The following is a 21059-nucleotide window of genomic DNA, read 5'->3' as shown; positions in this document are numbered from 1 at the left end:
TGCTCCCAGGATGCCAGCAAGACTAGTATATGCATCAAATAAGATAGTATGGGCATTATTCTTTGTTAAAACAAAACTCAAAAAGCCAAAACAAACCAAAGAAAACTTTGGACAAGTTAAATTTAACAGAATTGGCCAGGCCCAGTAGCTCACATTTGTAGTCTCAGCACTTTGGGAGGTTGAGGTGGGCAGATCCACCTGAGGTCAGAAGTTCGAGACCAGCCTGGCCAACATGGGGAAACCCTGTCTCTACTGAAAATACAAAAACTAGCCAGGCATGGTGGGGCATGCCTGTAATCCCAGCTACTCAGGATTCTAAGGCAGGAGAATCGCTTGAATCCGGGAGGCAGAGGTTTCAGTAAGCTGAGATGGCACCACTGTGCTCCAGCCTGGATGACAGAGTGAGATTTCGTCTCAAAAATAAATAAATAAATAAATAAATAAATAAATAAGGATAATATAAAAATTAAGAGTTGATTTGAGCAAAGAACTATTCCTGAATCAGGCAGTACTCAGAACCAGAACCAGAAGTGGTTCAGAGAGCTTCATGCTTCATTTCACGACGTGAATGGTATTTATAGACTGAAAATGGAAGTGTTACACAGAAATAGTTTTATTGGTTACAGCTAGGCATTTGTCTTCCTTGGACCTGGTTTGATCAGTTGACAGCCCTTGATTGACCTAAACTTGGCGTCTTGTAGTTGGCTGAGACCCTACTATGTGTTACAAAAAATATACTCCTAAGTTAGGTCTTGGTTCATTTGTCTGCTGGCTTTGGTTGCAGTTCATTAAGTAGAAACTCAAGGCGTGGAGACTGCCTCAGGCCAAGGGCATCTTACTTTAAAGGTGTTAAATTTACTTGTTAAATATGTTTACTTGTTAAATAAATTTAACACCTTTCTAAAGAAACATACTGTGTCAAAGAAAAAAGACCTATTGATGCTGACATATGGGGTCCTGTCATGAAAATGGTGAAAAGAATATTATCAAATCAATTATATAGAACACATTTTAGAACTGAAGATCATGACTGTCCAGATTGAAAAGGCCCACTGAGCATCCAATGTCATAAGTGAAAAATGACTGTCAGGTCACATCTTTATAAAATTTCGGAACAATGAAGATGATTTTCCTAGTCTTAAATGTTTTAGGACATATAGAGAGAAGAGTCACATACACAGGATGGGAATCAGAAGGTCTAACAACTTCTCAAAGCAACACTGTAAGCTTAAAGGGAATAGAGCAATGCCTTCAAAATCCTGGGGAAAATGTTTCCCCCAAAATGTAATTTTTCAAAATTTTAATCACTGATGGATATCATTGATCATTTAAAAAATGCAAATCAAAAATCACAATGAAATGCCATCTCATACCAGTCAGAGTGGCTATTCCTAAAAAGTCAAAAAATAACAGATGCTAGTGAGGTTGCAGAGAAAAGGGAACACTTGTTCACTGTTATTGGGAGTGTGAATTAGTTCAACCATTGTGAAAAGCAGTATGGTGATTCCTCAAAGAGCTAAAAGCAGAACTACTATTCAACCCAGCAATCCCATTGCTGGGTATATACCCCGAGGAATAGAAATCATTTTGCAATTAATACACATACAGGTGAATGTTCATTCAAACATATTCACAATAACAAAGACATGGAATCAACCTAAATGCCCATCTTGGACAGATTGAATAAAGGAAATGTGGTACATATACACCATGGAATACTATGCAGCCATTAAAAAAATGAGATCATGCCTTTTGCAGGAACGTGGATGGAGCTGGAAGCTTTTATCCTTAGCAAACTAACACAAGAGCAGAAAACCAAATACCACATGTTCTCACTTATTAGTGGGAGCTAAATGATAACTTATAAATGCGAAGAAGGACACAACAGACACTGAGGTGGAGGAGGGTGGAAGGAGGGAGAGGAGCGGAAAAGGTAACTATTGAGTACTGGGCTTAATACCTAGGTGACAAAATAATCTGTACAACAGACCCCCGTAACATGAGTTTATCTATGTAACAAGCCTTCACATGTACCCCTGAAGCTAAAATAAAAGTTTAACGTTTTTAATTATGTATAAGAATAATGAAGACATACACAGACATATAACATCTGAAAAATGGACACCTATATGCCATTTCTTAGAAATATACTTATGAGTATGTTCCGCTAAAGTAAAGAATAAAACTATAAAGAGAAAGATGTGGGACCAAGTGAATAATGATTCTATCACAGAAGAGATAAAGACATCTTCTGGCCAGACATGGTGGCTCATACCTGTAATCCCAGCACTTTGGGAGGCTGAGGCGGGTGGATCACGAGGTGAGGAGATTGAGACCATCCTGACCAACATGGTGAAACTCCATGTCTACTAAAAATACAAAAATTAGCTGGGCGTGGTGGCACGCGCTTGTAGTCCTAGCTACTCAGGAGGCTGAGGCAGGAGAATCACTTGGCCCCAGGAGGCGGAGGTTGCAGTGAGGTGAGATCGTGCCACTGCACTCCAGCCTGACAATAGAGTGAGATTCCATCTCAAAAATAATAATAATAATTTTAATTTAAATAACTTCATGTGGCTGTTGACCACCACACTGGAAAATGTGCTCTAGATGATGGTAAAGGAAACTATCAAAATGATGGGAGAGGGAAGTTTCATGAATTAGAAGATACACAGCTATAGCTGATCGTGTAATCTCTCATCTCACATCCTTTTTTGCAATGTGGCTTTCCTATGACTCTGGGAAGAGGTGGGGCTTATTTCTTCTCTTAGATCTGGACTAGCCTTACGACTGTTTTGAACAATAGAATTGGGTAGAAATTACATTCTGGGACTTTTGAGGTCCAAACATTAAGAAATTCTGGTACCTTTGGCTTTTGAATACTGGAGAAAGCCAAACATTTTAATAACCCTGACATGGCTCTTCTATGAGGAGGCCCAAGCTCACCACGTGGAACCACCTGAGGCCTGACGAGATGGAGGGAGCCTTGAGGTCTTGAGGTCCTAATCAGAATTGCTCAGCTAAGCAACCCATAGAACCATGAGAGATGATAAAATGGATGTGGTATAAAGCCACTGAGTTTAGTGTTGTTTGTTACCTAGCGAGCAGCATACCTAGGGAGCCCAGGTTGGAGCTGAAGGAGAGAGGGTTCTGGGAGCAACATGTATAAGATGGGCCTCATAGATTACCTGGTGTGTCTGACGTCCTAGGGATGTGTTGTACCTTATCTGTCCCAGTTTTTGTGGAAGAAGAATTGCTAACAAACACATAACAAGCCATGTAAACAAAAAATAAAAGTCTCGGCTGGGCACAGTGGCTCATGCTTGTAATCCCAGCACTTTGGGAGGCTGAGGCGGGTGGATCACCTGAGGTCAGGAGTTCATGACCAGCCTGACCAACATGCAGAAACCCTGTCTCTACTCAAAATACAAAATTAGCTGGGCGTGGTGGCGCATGACCGTAATCCAGCTACTCAGAAGACTGAGGCAGGAGAACTACTTGAACCCTGGAGGCGGAGGTTGCCGTGAGCCAAGATAGTGCTGTTGCACTCCAGCCTGGGTGACAAGAGCAAAACTCCGTCTCAAAAATAAAATAAATAAATAAATAAACAAAAATCTCCGGAAAACCAAAGTTTTGTACAAGAAAATAAATATAATCCTAGCACAATACAGAATTTAGTGCATGAACATTAGGTAGCATGTATAATCATAATAATGCAAACAGAATTCTCCTATTGAGAGCCTGGAAATGATGGAGGAGAGGAAGATATATCTCTTCTTCCCGCTACTCTGGAGGTGGTGGGAGTGTAAGAGCAATTAAACATTCATCATCTTTAGTGGAAGACAATAGATAATCTCTCTATATGAAAATATCAAGCATGTTGGTTATATACCAGTAGAAAAATCTAAAGAATTATATGTGTTTGCTACTGAGGAACATGAATTTGGGGTCTAGATGGGTGAAATAAATACTGCATTTTTTGTATACAGGATTATTTGACATATTGGAAGATAAATGTATATTTTGAGATATTACTTTTTTTATTTTTGAGACAGAGTTTTGCTCTTGGTGCCCAGGCTGGAGTGCAATGGCACAATCTCGGCTCACTGCAACCTCCGCCTCCCGGGTTCAAGTGATTCTCCAAGCGATTCTCCTGCCTCGGCTTCCGGGGTAGCTGGGATTACAGGCACCCACCACCACATCTGGCTAATTTTTTTATTTTCAGTAGTGATGGGGTTTCACCACGTTGGCCAGGCTGGTCTCGAACTCCTGACCTCAAGCAATCTGCCCGCCTTGGCCTCCCAAAGTGCCGGGATTACAGGCATGGGTCACTGGGCCTGGTCTGGGCCCGAGATATTAACTTTTAAAAAAGATCAAAGGAATTGAAGTAACTCCAGTTGTCAGAACCTGGTTAACAGTCTCCCTAAGTTAGGCCATCCTAACCAAGTCTTCCCATAGGGACAGAGCCCACAGTCAGTAGTCTCAGCTTTAATTGCCATTTCTGCACCTCCTCTTGTGCACTTATACACATTTTAGTGGGGAAATAAGAGAGGACAAGTCCATAGGTGTTAGTTGGTAAACTTTACCACCCTAAAATCCCAAACACCTTTTTCATATAGTCTCCTCTAACCCAGATCACCTTCAAATCTCACTGAATTAAGTTTCACAATTAACTTAGTTTTTAATTCATTTATTTATTTTTAGAGATGAAGCCTTGCTATGTTGCCCAGGCTGGAGTGCTATGGCTACTCACAGGCACAATTATGGTGCCCTATGGCCTCAAACTGCTGGCCTCAAGTGATCCTCCTCCCTCAGCCTCCCTGAGCATCTGGACTACAGAAACACCACCACACCTGGCTTTTAACTTACATGGCTTCAATCACAAAGCTTAATAGGACCTGATTGTCATGAGCTTTTTGGAAAGAAGTTGAAATATAGGATTGTGGAGCAGGGCATGGTGTCTCACAGATTGCCCGGCAGATCCAAATTATGCTTTCTAGAGATGCGATCACTTTAATATTTACCGAAGAGCACTAGTACTCTGATTGGTCTTTTCAAATGGGTGGAGAACTACAACAGACTCCTCCAGGCTAGTTGTGTTTAAACAGGAGTTGAAGGTTGCAGGGAAGTCCTCTTTGAAATAGAATTGCAAACTGAGGCTGGTAATTCAGGTCATTGACACAGAGCAGGGAGAAGGAAGTCAGTATCCTTTGTGAGAAAGAAACAGCTGAAGTGGGGCTGCATGATAATGTCTCATCAAGAAGACCTTGGTTCAGGGTCCTTCACTATGATGAGCATGAAAAGTGAAATTCTAATCTGGAATTGAAGAGGAATCTGACTATAATAAGCTTTTTTTTTTTTTTTTTTTTTGAAATGGAATTTCTCTCTTGTCTCCTGGGCTGGAGTACAGTGGCGCAATCTTGGCTCACTGCAACCTCTGCCTCCTGGGTTCAAGCCATTCTCCTGCCTCAGCCTCCCAAGTAGCTGGGATTACAGGTGCACACCACTACCATCCAGCTAATTTTTGTATTTTTAGTAGAGACAGGGTTTCACCTTGCTTGCTAGGCTGGTCTCGAACTCCTGACCTCAGGTGATCCACCCGCCTCAGCTCCCAAAGTGCTAGGATTACAGGCATGAGCCACTGTTCCCAGCCAATAAGCTCACTCTTAATTCTTTCTTTTTTCTCAATTAAATTGACTCCCATAGTCCTTCATATCCTTCCAGAAAGTCCTTTGATTTCTTTGACACCCTGCCCCCCTATGATGGAGTAAGATGTCCCTCCTCTCCACCCCAACAGAGTTCTGTGCTTGTCCCTTTGCTAGCATTCACCCCACCCTCCATGGCTACCTCCTTGCTTGTCTCAATCTCCCACAAAATTTTTAAGTGCTCGCAGAGAACAGTTCATTGTTTCATCCTCAGGACTCAGCACACAGAAATCTCTCAAATATATTTGTTAAACAAAGGCAGTAAAATATGCACATGTATTTATATTTTGGACAATGTATGCCCTTTATTTATGGATTCTCACGCTCTCAAGCCATTAGATACATCCATGTGGTTCCCAAATGTCATCATGCCTTTCCTAGCCTGGGATGCAAAATCCACAAGTCTGATGCCATTGTGTTTTTTAAGACTCATCTAATTTTAAAATAAGCAATAAAACAAAACAACAGTCCTTATTTCCTTAAGCTAAGCCTTCTTACAATGGTATACTTTGCTTTTACTTGCAACCTCAACTATCTTAAAGAAGTGACACACAAAGACTACTCATGCTTCCCCTGAGGCTCTCTGAAAACTTCCTTCCTTCGAGCTATTTAGTGGGCATATGACCAAATCAAATGGCCCTTTTTAATAGACATACCCTCCACACCTGGCTTTTATTATGTCATAGGAGGTAAAGAGAAATCCCAAGACCCTTCCCCAAACCTAGAGAGCTGGTGGCCTTCAGAGCTGACCCCCTTCCTGCAGACTGTCCCCGCAGCGGTTCTGCAAAATCACACTCACAACACACTGTGTATTGTGGGGTTGGCATAGATGTTTTGAAACTAGGCAGACCTTGCGCAGTGTTTAGTTTTTGGTGGAATTTATGTTTTTGGCTGGCTGCCACTGTGAAATGTGTTTAGTTTTAACTGACAGGCCTGGTCAACACTGCAGGTCATAGGTAAGTCTAGCTCATTGCGACTAGGTGAAGCCAGATCTTCTGCTTCCCAGTTTTCTTTTTGTTTTTTACTGTCCTGGTAAAGAAGAATTTCTAACAGACACGTAGCAAAACATTTCTGTCCTTCTACCTGATCCTCTGTGATAAACTCTTCCTGCTCTGTGATGACATTCTTCTTCAGTGACTAGACATCCAGGGGTTGGGAGAAGCTACTGGGGAAGTTGCAAGAGTAGGGATTAGGTTGTACACTGGGAAGTAAGACTGTGGTGTGGTATGGAGCAGAAGGTTTCCAGGAGAAATCCTCAGGAGTGTAATGTGACATTTTCGTCCTTAAACCTGGACTGGAGCAATGTCAGGAGCAATCCGGCCGGATGCTGAAGAGTCAGTGAGAAGAGGACAGGAGTACGGCCAACCTGACATGAGACCTTGATGTTGGCGCACCAGTGTCACTGGGACACAAGGAGTCTCTGTTTCATTTTTTTCCCCTGAGAGGGATTTGCACCCAGCCATCTTGTGACTGTTTTTTTAATTCAGTTCAGTGAAAATGACCATGCTTTTTCCTACTATCTCAACCAAAATTTGTACCCATGCCAGGCTGGGAAAGTATATACTTCCTGAATGAAAAGTGTGATCCAACCATTATGAGCCCCAGAGGGTCTTTGTGGGATTGGTCACTGAGTTGCAGGATGTCAGAGGTGTGGGGTCAATGCCATTTCCACTGTGATATGAGAATAACATTGAGGAAACTGTCAAAGTCAAAGATCACGCACAGAGTTTGCAAACATAATTTAAAAGTTAAGAGAAACGATGACCATATAACAGTTAGCAATAATAACTTGAGAATCTTAAGTATTCAGGATACTTAAGATTCAGGATATTTCTTTTTTAAAAAAGAAAATAAATGGAAGGTAAATAATATGAAAATATAAGTTCCATGAACGAAGGAGTTTCATCTATGAATTTTTTACTGTTCACTGCTAAATAGTTAGGTTTAGCCTGACACATAGTGGGTACACATACTCAAGAAATAGGCATCAAATGGATGAATGAATGAATGAATGAATGAAAAGTATGTTTTTAGAGAGCACTTAAAATGAGAAAGTTTAACATTCACCATGTGTCTAACAAAACCTGAATTGAATTGTAACAAACATAATCCCGGCTGACTTGAGAAATGTTATCAAATGCATATTAGTTTATTTTGGGGGTTATGATTTACACATTAATGTTGTATTAAAATGTAATGTGAAGAAACATACAGAATTTAAATATGTTAATTCAAACTCAAATTATGTATATATACACACATATACACAAGCATACATTACACATATATATGATATATGAATTTTTTCCCTTTTCATAATTAAGAAGTGCAAAGCAATACTATTAAGAGACAATTTTGAATGTAAAATTCCCTAAAGCTATCCAATGCAGAAGCAAAGGGTGAAACGGAGCTGTAGACTCAAGTAGCTTGGCTCTGTATTTCAGGGGCAAATGAGGCTACATATTTAGAAGGAACTGTACCTGTATTAATTTTTTCTCCATTCTGCTGGGCCTTGGTGGATTTTGCTCATGACTTCTGTTAACATGTGCTGGGCCAATAATGTTATAGATCCTAGGACACATCCCCCATATTGTGGGGAATTTGCATCCCATGCTTTAATTAGCCTTTGGTTTCTGGAGAGGTGAGGGCTGAATTCAGCAGTCCTTTCATAACAGGCCTGTGGTTCAGGCCTGGCTTGGAAAGGGACCCGGGGGCTGGCAGGCACTCCAGGCAAATTTTCCAGCAGCAGCACGGCTCCGTTTGCCTCCTTCAACAGGTCTTCAGTTGGCTATATTAGTTCATCGGCTTCAGACTTTGAATTGGCACAAATGCATTGTGCAGATGGGGCAGTCGCATTAACTGGCCTGGAACTAATTAAAAACTGGAATATTTTAGATCAGTAGGAAGAAGCGTGGCCAGATTTGCAGGGATGGTGCAAGTGAGCTGAAAGAGCAAATTAACCCAGCCCTTTGAGAAAGATTCCTGCTGCCCGACCTTAGGTAGCCTCAACTGGGCTTGGGCATATCCTGGTGTGAGATGGCCCCTGCAAACCTGACGGGTCCTCTACCATCTCAGCTGCTTAGGAAGCATTCTTTTTTTTTTTTTTTTTAAATATTCCTAGTGGCACCATGCTTTATTAAAAAGAGCAAGTTTGCCAAGCTTGTTAGCTTCAGGGAAAAGACATATCCAAGTGAGTGAAGGACTGTGAAGGGCATTTATAATGAGGGAAATTTACTGCCTGGTTGAGTGTCAAGGGCTGTGTTCTGAAGACTGGACTTCAGGCACAACCAACGACCTCCCGCCACAGTGGGACACCATCCAGAGGACTTCCTTCTGACCTTTCCCCTCAGGCATGTCCTAAGGCACCTCGCTTGTCCTCTTTGTCACCACTTGCTATTTTGCATTCTGTCTGAACTGTAAGAAACACACACTCACCTTGGCTCAGATGGAGTGCTGTCTTGCTAAGGGCTTCACCATGGCTTGCCCCGAACTGCTGTCTCACTCCAGGTTTGGGGAAAACTTGAAGCTTGTTTTCAGCCTTAACAGTCTTAGCTCAGAGCCAAGAGTTGTGAATCCAAAAAATATCCATTGCTAGTTTTTGGTGTTTTGTTTTTATTTTTGTATTTTTTGATACCTACAATTTATTGGGCTTATATGTATGTGCCCAGCACTGGGCTAAATTATGGAAGACACTAGTCCATTTAATCAACACAACAACAAAAAAGTAAAGAAATTAATATTGTTATTTAGCTTTTTATTTTAATTTTTACAGTTGTGGTAAAGTAAACATAACATAAAATTTACCATCTTAGCTATTCTTAGGTGTGCAGTTCAGTGGCATTAAGTACGATCACATGGTTGTACAAACATCACCTCCAACCATCTCCAGAACTCTTTTTGTCTTGCAAAATTGATACTGTGTACCCACTAAACAACTTCCCACTCTTCCCTCCCACCGGATCATGGCAACCACCATTCTACTTTCTGTCTCTATGGATTTTTATTTATTATTGTTTTTGACAGCGTCTCGCTCCGTCGCCCAGGCTGGAGCGCAGCGGCGCAATCTTGACTCACTGCAACCTTCACCTCTGGGTTCAAGGGATTCTCCTGCCTCAGCCTCCTGAGTAGGTGGGATTACAGATGTGCGCCACTACACCTGGCTAATTTTTGTATTTTTAGTAGAGACGGGGTTTCACCATATCGGCCAGGCTGGTCTCAAACTCCTAACCTTGTGATCCGCCCACCTTGGTCTCCCAAAGTGTTGGGATTACAGGCGTGAGCCACTGTGCTTGGTCATCTCAATGAATTTGATTACTCTAGATACCTCATGTAGGAGGGATCATCAAGTATCAGTCCTTTTGTAACTGGTTTATTTCACTTAGCATAATATTCTCCAGGTTCATCAATGTTGTAGCATATGTCAGAATTTTCTTCTTTTAAGGCAGAATAATATTTCATAATACATTTTGTCTATCCGATCATTTCTCCATAGATATTTGGGTTGCTTCCCTCTTTAGGCTATTGTGAATAATGCTGCTGTGAACATGGGTGTGTAAGTATCTCTTTGAGACCATTACTCTCTTTTATATGTGAGGGATCCCATGTACAGAGAGGTGCTTAACACAGGTCATGCAATAGTTAAGGAATAGAACTAGGATTTATATGCAAGGAGCTGTCACTCCAGAACATATTGTTTTCATTTCTGTCTTCTCCAACCTGTATAAAGGACAGATGTCCATCCCTCAGTGATAGGCTGTATATTATGAAACTGAAGCATAAGCTGAGTGAACACCAAGAAGTTTTACATGAATTAAATCTTCATCATTCTCCTAAAGACTTTTCTAAATTAGATCTTTGATGCTAAATTATACCACATTATTCCAAAATGTCAGGATTAGATAAGTATAATAATAATTTTAATCACAAAAGAAATTCATTTTTTGGTGTTTCCAAATAACCAAGCATCATTTGGAGGTAACTCCTAGAACAGTGTAAGTCATCGTTCGGCTTGATAAATGTACTGATTCTTACCAAAAGTAATGAAAAGCTTCAGCCATTTCCTTCTGTGGACTAACCCCAATCATTACGATGATAGTTACCTGGTACTAGCACTGTAATAGATCTTTTATACATTTTATTCTACCAAATCATATAAATGCTCCCATTTTACAGATGAGAAATCCAAAATTAAAAATAAAATATTATAGTTCAATCTGCCTGATCCCAGTACCCAGGTTCTTTCTGTTACCTTTTACATCCTGGGCACTGCTTGTCTTGCGTCATGCAGTTGAACATCAGCGAATCAGATGCAAACAAAAGATTTGTATATAAGCTGTTGTGAATTTTAGACATATGGCTTTTGGGAAGAAATGGAATGATCCCTGAACATGAACGATTTGTAAAAGTCTTTGGCGGACAGAGGTTTCTGTAAATGGATTAAGGAATAACCTTTTGACAAGGACAATACATATTTCATGTCTAGTAAATGCTGTACCTGCCACCATATCCTGCAAGTCCCGGCAGCTGCTTCTAACAACCCAGCTTTCATGGAAGGATCTGGTCTGGGGAGCGTGTTCAGCAATCCTCTGCTCGAGCTGCCTGGCTCCTTTTCAAAATGTTTCCTATGTCTCAGCCTCCAACTCAACTCTTCATCCTGGAAAAGTCTGTGTCTCATTCCAGCTCAGTGCTGTGATTTATTTTTGGCGGGCAAAGGGAAGAATTAGTCATACCTACTCTTCTGTTTGAGTCTAATGGGAGCATTGTGACTGGTGGTAAAGATGGTGGTTTATCAGTCTGGTGATTTGTAGAGTTTATGGCATGGGCCCCCTTGTTCCTCTGAATTTCCTTTCCCCTGTGAGTCACTCTGCAATAATAATGAAGAGGTGATGCCCAAAGTTTGACAGTGGACCTCCTTGTACTCAGCTTTCAGCATTGCAATAATTCCATATTGTCAGAGAAAAGATGATGTCATCTCCTTAACAGTTGAAAACAAAGGGGGACAAATAAAAATGACCAGGCCACCCAAAGAACTGCCAATCAATACTATCGACAATGGAAGAGGAAAGCATTCTTTCAATCATAAAGTATGACTGAGCTAAGCAGTATTGACCTTAGGGTAAGGCATTTCTTAGGATTTAATGAATGGCTAGGAAGCTGATGGACCTTTAGTCAAACTGGTTATTAACTGCCTGAAAGTGTCTGACCCTGGAAACCATAATTGCTGCTACAAATGCAAGCACATAAGAAAGTCCAAGTCTGGCTTAGACAATGTGCTGTTGTAAGCAAGTCCCAATGCTGAACCATAAGACTGACCTTTACAGATTTGCCTGGGCGTCCCCCACCACAGAACTGCATACCATTCTCAAAGGACATAATTTCATGAAGATCCAATGCTAGAAATAAATTCCAGAAATAAACATGGATAGCATTTGCCCATCTCACAGAATAGAATATTATACACTCTAGGTAGAACAATTAACCTCAAAGCTGACGGATTGAACTGATAGTGCTATGATTATAGTGGCCAGCGCTGTCCATCAGAAATATAAGGTGAGCCATATATGTAATTTACAATTTGCTACTAACCACATTACAAAAGTGATTCCAGCACAAAAGTGATTGCATTTTAATAACATAATTAACCCAGTAGATACAAAATATTATCATTTCTACATGATAGTATTTTTTACGTGTACTCAGTAAAAAAATTATTCAAGAGATACTGCATTTATTTTTTACACAAAGATTTTATATTCCAGTATATATTTCACACTTACACCACATCTCAATTCAGACTAGCCACACTTCAAGTACCCAAGAGCCATATGTGGTTAGTGGCTATCACTGTGGACATTGCAGGCGTAGGAAATTGTTTTGGAATTAGTAATGCATCAGAATGTTCAGCTGGATAAGATGGCCCAAATAATAGGGTGCTATTTCCCCAGGATGATCAACAAATAGCCAACTTAGGCAAAAATGCTAAATAAATGTGAATTATCTATTTTAGAAGAGAGAGAGGAATTCATAAATGGTATTTGAGTTTAGAAAGAGTTTTCACAGACAGTGACTAACTTTTGCCATTTTCTCTGATACTGCACTGATTTAGCTTTGCTTGGAGACATATTTCTGGATTTTAGGGATCAGGAGACTCTGGAATGGAGTTGCAAGGGAAGCAATATAGCATAGAGGAGATATTCCTGAGAAACAGCCTGGGGTTTCAGCAACAGATAAAGCTATCCCTGCCACTTTCCACTTGGTGACACAGGGCAAATGACTTTACTTTGGGGAGCTAAGTCTTCTGGTTTCTAACGTGTGGCTGATATCCTCACCTCCTTTCTGTTGTTGCTGTTGTGGGACTGAATGTGATAATGTTGACAAGTGTGCATGCTGGTACCATCATCACCACCTGCAGTAGCATCAGAAAGTGAAATGTTGTCCACTAATATGACTCTGCAGCCAGGAGCCCAGAACACCAGGTGTGCCCAGGCACTCCTCAGGGAGTAGATAGGAAGATTGTATTAAGAGGCATCATACTTCAGTTGCCAGAAGGCAAGCCAAATTAGTGTCATAGCGATGGCAGTGTCTGGAGGAATGTGGCTGCTAATGGAAATGGATGAACCTAAGAAAAGGGTTACCCAGTGGAGAAGTGGTGGGTAGGATCAAGGATCCTAGGATCAAGGATCAAGTAGATTCCTCATGAAGAATATGCAGGTTGAAAGCAGAAGTGGAGCAGAATTATCAATAAAAGGGCAGTCTCCTGAGCAGTGAGTCATGAAGGAAAACTAGGGAGTCAAGAGTCTTGAAGGAGGGTTGACCTGCAGTTAGAGAATCAGCCTTCAAAAACTCTGAAAGATAAATTGCATATTACCAAAGAGGAAGATCAAGTTTATTCCTTTTTTTTTTTTTTTTTTAAATCATTACCTGGCACACAGCAAATTCTAAATAAATGTCTCATGAATGACGGACTGGCAAGCTGGCTCACTGGTGAAGGAAGCCTGTGATCAGAGCCTGGGTAGTCCAACCAATCTTGAAGGAGTTGCATCCTTACAGTACACAGAGGTCACCCTGATTCAGGAGGAGGAGGCTTGTTATGCTCCTAGTGGTGAACAGGGGAAGAGAGGGAGAGGGGGTAAGAAGGGGTGGTGGGATGGGACAGAGAGATAGAGATGAGGCCAATAGCTATCTTCCCTCTTCAAATCACCTGGGTCAGTAACATAAAGGACAAAATTGGTTGGGCAAGAAGGCCGCCACCTTCGGCAGGGCATGGTGGCTCATGCCATAATCCCAGAACTTTGGAAGGCTGAGGCAGGTGGATCTTCTGAAGCCAGGAGTTTGAGACCAGCCGGGCCAACATAGAGAACACCTGTCTCTACTAAAAATACAAAAATTAGCTGGGCATGGTGGCACATGCCTGTAATTCCAGCTACTTGTGAGGCTGAGGCAGGAGAATTGCTTGAACCCAGGAGGCAGAGGTTGCAGTGAACTGAGATTGTGCCACTGCACTCCAGCCTGGCGACACAGTAAGACTCTGTCTCAGGGGGGAAAAAAAAAATAGACTACCGGTGTTCAGGTAAGATTGCTGTACAAACTATTACCAAAAACGTCAAGACATAAAACGTCATAAATGGTATTTGAGTTTAGAAAGAGTTTTCACAGACAGTGACTAACTTTTGCCGTTTTCTCTGATACTGCACTGATTTAGCTTTGCTTGGAGACATATTTTTGGATTTTAGGGATCAGGAGACTCTGGAATGGAGTTGCAAGGGAAGCATTTCTTCCTCATTTCTTAATGTGGGGTAATCAGACCTCAGACCTAAACATAACTCTGCCTGCAAGCAATCTTGAGGGCCAGTTTCAAATATTCATCTCCTAAGAATTCCATGATGCTATCATGTACCCATGAAGATCAGGTTAGCCCTGCTTCTCAGCAGAAAGCATCTTTATGATGACAGTCTTGTGCTTATTACAGCCAGTGAGCTTTTCTCCTGGGCAGCCTTTAGATAAATGCTGTGAAATTCTGGCTCCCTGAATTATTTTTCTCATGTTTCAAGCTGAGCAGCCTTTTCCGTGTGTATAGAGTCTCTCCAAATAGTCGAAGACCATTGGTTAGGTTTTTATTCACCCCATTCCAATCCTAGTCCTATCCTACCTTCCTGATATCACAACCAAGATATCTTAATAAGTGTTTGAGGAGTTCCCAAACTCTTGGTCCTCATATTTGAAGAAAAGTTTCTGTTTCACTCCAGAAGCTAATTCATACATGCTAGTGTGGTTAATAGTTAGATTTCAAAAATCAACTTTCTTTTCTTATTCTTTTGGTTTTCAGGTTGCCTGTCTGAGCCACCCACTTGAGTGAAACATTGTTCTTTTACTGTGTGGTGTTGACTGCACTTTGGGTGGGACTGAAGAGCACAAAGTAAGACCAAGAATCATTTCCTCACTGTTCACATATTAAACTTGCATTTTTAAAAACATGATTGCAAGCGCAGCAACAAAATCTATTGCTATTTCTGACTCTGAGAAAGTCAATAAAAACTATTCACATATAAAGGTCTCATTCAAGGTAAGTCAGCTCTACAGCACTGCTTCCCAGATGTGTCAGAAGTTTGGAGGTGTTGCTTGAAGACTTCATTGAAGAATTGCTTCTGCCATCTAGGTTTGTTTTTAAATAACATTTGATTAGACTTGTTTCTATTTACAGATCTCTACACACCTGGTTATCAGCACTGTGGTTCAAAGAGCATCAGTTTAAAGCTGGTAGACAAGATTAATGTCAATTATTGTTACCGGTAATTCCGCCTTTACATTTATTGTTAAATTCAAGATAACATCTAAGGATACAGATGAAAAACATAAATTGATGATAGCACTGAATAATGATGTTAATTACCATTTAGCAAATGTTTATTATGTTGCAGACACAATGTAGACACAAAGAGTTTACTCTTTTTCATCTATTACCTCCTTTGGGTTTCACAATAATCCCGTGAGAAATAATATCTCCATTTCACAGAAGAAAACAGGAGGCTCAAATTGTTAAGACACATTTCAGATTCATGCAGTTTATAAGTGGTGGAGCCCAGATTCAAACAAAGGATTGACAAACTCCAGGGTTTATGCTCTTACTAATACATAAGAACCAGGTACCAACCAGCACCGGCAGCCTAAACAGTTTCTGGAAGAATTTGAGGTTGGAGATAGATCAATAAAAATGGATCTACACTGGCAGAAAGAATAGAAAATTTAAAAAAAATGTGTTTCTGTAAAAATATTAATGGCAAAATGGAAGACAACGTGATAAGGGGCAGTGAAAATCACAGAAGGAGAGCTGGGGGAGAGACAGCTATGGAGGATTTTGAGACCAACCAGAGAAGAAAACAATGACTCGCTGTGCTTATGAGAAGAGAGCTGGAGACACATCGTGAACTTTTTCAAATGCTTCCAGCATATCATAGCTTACATTATCACCAGAATGATTTAAAAGCAACCTATGCTTAGAAGCTCTTTTGGTGGCAACTCCGTAATCTGCTCAGTGTCCAACAAGACTCTTTTCAGTCACCAAATAAACAATTCTAAGGCATAGCTATGATGGTTAATTTTATGTCGTAGGAAATTTATTTTAACCTGCTTTTATTTCATGGGTGCTTTCCAAGTTTTGCGTGTTAACTACAAAGGGACAAATGTTTCCCATCAGGCCAGGAGGAGAAGAGATGGGGCATAAACAGAATCTAGGCTAAAAATACAAAAACCATTTCTAGAAATAAAATATTTATAATTCATGCATTTGAGAAAACCCACACACCTTTGCCTGGAGTCATTTCTGATAATTATTAAAGATCTTCAGAAAGGTGTATCAGGTTCCCCTTAGGCTGTATTTCTTTTTTTTGCTCACTTTCTTATAGAAGTCGTTATTACCGTAACCAGATATTTGCAGGTATATCCTATCAGCAGCTCGTCTCAGCTCCACCGTGTGTCTTTTTCTGTTTTTTCTCTCTTTCTTTCTTTTTTTGTTTTACTAGAATTACTTTGCCATCACTGCATAGACTAGCTGCAAAGTCCCATTCAGGGACTAACCTATACACATGCCTGGAAGTGTTACTAGTCAACATGACATGGGGCAACCACTGACCAATAAAGGAAAAGAACTGAGGGATAAAAGTTCTCTCTTCTGTGTAACTGGAGGGCGATTTTGAAGTGCACTTATGCTATTTGCCTCATTGAAGTATTCCCAGTGGGATCCAGCCTCAGTTGCCCGTAGTCACAATAAACTCTATAGCGCTCATGGACTGGCTTCCTCTTTTCCCAGTTTCCTGCTTCTCCTCTTTGAGTTCACTTCCCCCCAGCCCTCACCCACCCACCCACCCACCAAAAACTACTTGCACTCAGTGCTTGCCTCAAGCTTTGCTTTTTGCTGAAGCCTAAGCCAAGAAAATATTTTATCACTGAAGCACCCGACCTATTTAGTTTCTCTTCAAAGTGTTGGATATTGAATATTTTAAGTAATGTATTAAAACTTGGTTGGAAATGTATTTAAAATACTACCTTTTACATAAGTTTTTTCAGGGTATGATAAAACAGGTTTGGCAATCACTAGTTTAATAAGAATGCCATGGAATTTTGATCTGTGAATTGATTTTTTTTCTTTTTCTTTTTGGTTTCTTGTTTTGTTTTGTTTTGTTTTTTATAGAGACGAGGTGTTGCTATGTCACTCAGGCTGAGTTGTTGTTGTTGCTGTTGTTTTGTTTTGTTTTGAGACAGCATCTCACTGTCTACCAGGCTGGAGTGCAGTTTCATGATCATGGCTCACTGCAGCCTCCACCTCCCAGGCTCAAGCGATTTTCCTGCCTCAGCCTCTTGAGTAGCTGGGACTACAGGCGTCCACCACTGTGCCTGGGTGATTTGTGTATTTTTTATTGAGACGAGGTTTCTCCATGTTGCCCCCACTGGTCTCAAACTCCTGAGCTCAAGTGATCTGCCCACTTCCACCTCCCAAAGTGCTGGGATTGCAAGCATGAGCCACCACACCCGGCCCCGGGCTGGCTTTGAACTCCTGAGCTCGAGTGATCCTCCCGCCTCAACCTTCTCAGTAGCTAGGAATATAGAGGTGTGCCAACTCATCTGGCTTGTACATAGTTTTATATTTATGTATTCCCTATTTTGTAGATTATGAAATTTCTTAGCGGTAAGTGCTACGTATTTACTACTGCTTAGGACATAGTTTACTTTTGGAAGATTCATACAATGTGACATTTAAAAAATTAACCAAACTCATCTAAATTTATCAATTTTGACAGGTGACATCTCTTGAAATAGAGTACATGGAAAATCCATCAGGATACCTTAATGCACATTGTGTCACTTCTCTTCCAAACATTCCCAAGAAGCTCAAATAGGGTAGACCATTTTATTTCAAACTTTATTTTTCAAAAAGAATCGTATAGGCAGTAGGTTGATATTGCACATTCCCCTACCATCCCCTAGAGATTCTGAGTTAGCAGGTTAAAGATGAGTTCAGGAACATGCATCTTAAATCAACTTTGCTAGGAATTCTGAAGCAGATGACCCTCAGACAGCACTTTAGAAAACGCCATTTATAGAATCTTTGAATTTCAAAAACGAAAAATAATCTTTCCAGCAGTCATTCATTTTGCAGATTAGAACAATTATTCCAGCAGCACTCTTTCCTTTATTTGTTATTGTTGACCATATATATCATTTAGGCCACGACCAAGAAAACAAAAGTAACTCCTAGCATTCAAAGCAGGGGGAATTGGATTCAGCTTTCAGTGGTGGTGAAGGATCTCAGAAACCAAACAGGGAGCGATGAGGCAACTCAGGAGTTAGTAACATCAGGATGTCGCCACCATCCTGAGGTTGCAGTAGAGAAGGAATGATGTGGTGCTCCCATATCCCTGGCGCTGAGTTCATCCTAAAGAACTGTGGTCTTGCTTGGCTATGGACTTTGGTGGGGCTAGCGCCGCCCAGCAAGGGCTGACTGACAGCTGCCAATCTGGAGGCGTTCCCACAGCTGCGCAGAATTTAGCGCAGCGCGCAGCTGTTGCCGCTGCTGCTCTCCAGGCTGTTAACCCCTTCAAATACACCTTCCGTGTCCGCAGCCCTCATCCTCCCATACAGACTCTGCAGGCACCCCAGCCTGGGGTCCATGTGCAGGGGCAGGAGCCACTGACTGCCTCCATGCTGGCTGCAGCATCACCTCAAGGACCAGAAGCAGATGCTGGGAGAGCGCTTGTTCCCACTCATCCAAACAATGCATTCAAACCTGGCTGGGAAGATCACGGGAATGCTGCTGGAGATCGACAACTCTGAGCTGCCGCATATGTTACAGTCCCCCGAGTCTCTCCACTCCAAGGTGGATGAAGCTGTAGCAGTTCTACGGGCTCATGATGCCAAGAAAGAAGCTTCCCCGAAGGTGGGCGCTGTTGCTGCTGCTACCTCTTAGACAAGGAAAAACCGATTCAAAAGCCAAATAATCCCTCATGGAATTCAGCTTAAGGTTTGAAGACTTCCTAGCTTGTCCTATGGACCTCAACACCAAGAACTACAAATTGCAAATTTAATAGGTCATTTTGTATTGAAAGGTCAATTATGAAGCGCCTAGAATTTTTCAATGATACGAATATGTTCTCTGGGTTCTGCTGTGGCACAGTGTTAACTTTTTTTTTTTCTATTGTGGGTTTTGGTTTTTTCCCCCAGAAATTGGTTTTATTTGATGTACCCAAGTCTTACGTTTCTCAATAAAGAAAAAAAAATCTCCATTAAAAACAAACAAAAAAAAGAACCGTGGTCTTGCATAGCAGATAGCTGTACAATGGAGGGACAGACTTGCTACTGGAGACCCATCTGAACCAGTTAAAAGGGGAGAAAAGCGCCCTGGCATCTCCTTCCTTTCTCTTGTCAGTGCCTGCCATTGGCTGAATTCATTTAAAATCCAGATGACAGGAGGTCTGGGAGATGCAGCCTGCAGATGTCCCCTCCTCCTAACCATCCATGGTTCAAGGCAGAGCAGAGGAAAGGCAAGGAATAGTGAAAAAAGCAGGCCTAGGGGAACCACAGTTTCCTATGCCTTAATCCTTAGCACCGTACAAACTTATTCTAAAATTATAAGCATCCACCTTTTTCACATTACACTGGGTATCCTTAGAAACCCAATCTCTAGCTGGGTGTGGTGGCTCACACCTGTAATCCCAGCACTTTGGGAGGCCGAGGCGGGTGGATCACCTGAGGTCAGGAGTTCAAGACCAGCCTGGCCAACATGATGAAACCCCATCTGTACGAAAAATACAAAAATTAGCCAGGTACGATGGCAAGCACCTCTAATCCCAGCTACTCAGGAAGCTGAGGCAGGAGAATGGCTTGAACCCGGGAGGCATAGGTTGCAGTGAGCCGAGAATGCGCCATTGCACTCCAGCCTGGGTGACAGAGCAAGACCTCATCTTCATAAAAAAAAAAAAAAGGAACTGAATCTCTAAACACCACATGCAGCCCTACCAATGCTAACTTGACTTAATCCAAACAGGACACACTTCGCTTGCTTTACTTGAGTATGCCATTGTCTAAAAGAGTTTCTTTGTTTTATTAATAATGAGTGGATATCATTATTAATTATTAATTACTTGTAATTATGAATAATATAGATATTTTCCAGGATTTAAAATAACTTCTTGATATAATAATATACTGAATAGAAACTTCCTGAAGAGAAGTTCCTCAAAGTATATCTAATTCTAATACAATAATTATAAGAAAAACACTAATTCTAAGAATAAAAGGATATGAGGGTAAATAGAATTTTAAAAAACTAGGTTAAAAAAACAAAGTATTTAATTGCCATTAACATGCTAATATAGGTTATAAATCACCAAGAGGAAGATCCAAAATACAATATTTTCAAACTTACATAATCATTCATTTAGTTGACAAATATTTATTGATCAACCATCCTATGCCTGAAATTCTTTGAGGTGCTGAAGATTACAACAATAAACAAAGTAGACAAAATCTTTGACCTCATGGAGAGCAGATTCTAGTGGAAAAAGTCAAAAAATTAAACAAGTAAATATGTAGTATTTACTTTTTTCCACAATGCTCATTTTCAAATTAATATTCAGTGATTATACTTTGAGTTACACTCCAATGCATGTAATTTTATTGTTAGTCTCCCGCCAGTCAGATCACATTCCAATCTCTTCACCTACCCAGAATTATCTTTTTTACCTTTTTAACGTAGAAACGATGATAGTGGTTAAATGTGTAGGCTTTAGGGTAAGGCCACCCCTCTTCAGGTCCTAGCTCTGTCCTTCCCTGTGTGTGTAACCTGTGAGCCTCATTCATTCATTC

General features: G+C 40.9%; 1 pseudogene across 1 annotated transcript; it reads left to right on the top strand.

Moving 5' to 3' along the window:
- The first annotated feature begins 13658 nt into the window (after nt 1-13658).
- On the top strand, nt 13659-19478 carry LOC105531831 (annotated as a pseudogene). The gene is made up of 2 exons (XR_001004867.1): nt 13659-13830; nt 18637-19478. The product of XR_001004867.1 is annotated as a polyadenylate-binding protein 4 pseudogene (transcript).
- Nucleotides 19479-21059: the final 1581 nt, after the last annotated feature.

Source organism: Mandrillus leucophaeus, unplaced genomic scaffold (genome assembly GCF_000951045.1).
Source record: "Mandrillus leucophaeus isolate KB7577 unplaced genomic scaffold, Mleu.le_1.0 Scaffold91, whole genome shotgun sequence".
Taxonomy (NCBI): Eukaryota; Metazoa; Chordata; class Mammalia; order Primates; family Cercopithecidae; genus Mandrillus; species Mandrillus leucophaeus.
Note: the sequence above shows the minus strand (reverse complement) of the source record. Positions and strands in the feature narration are given on the sequence as shown.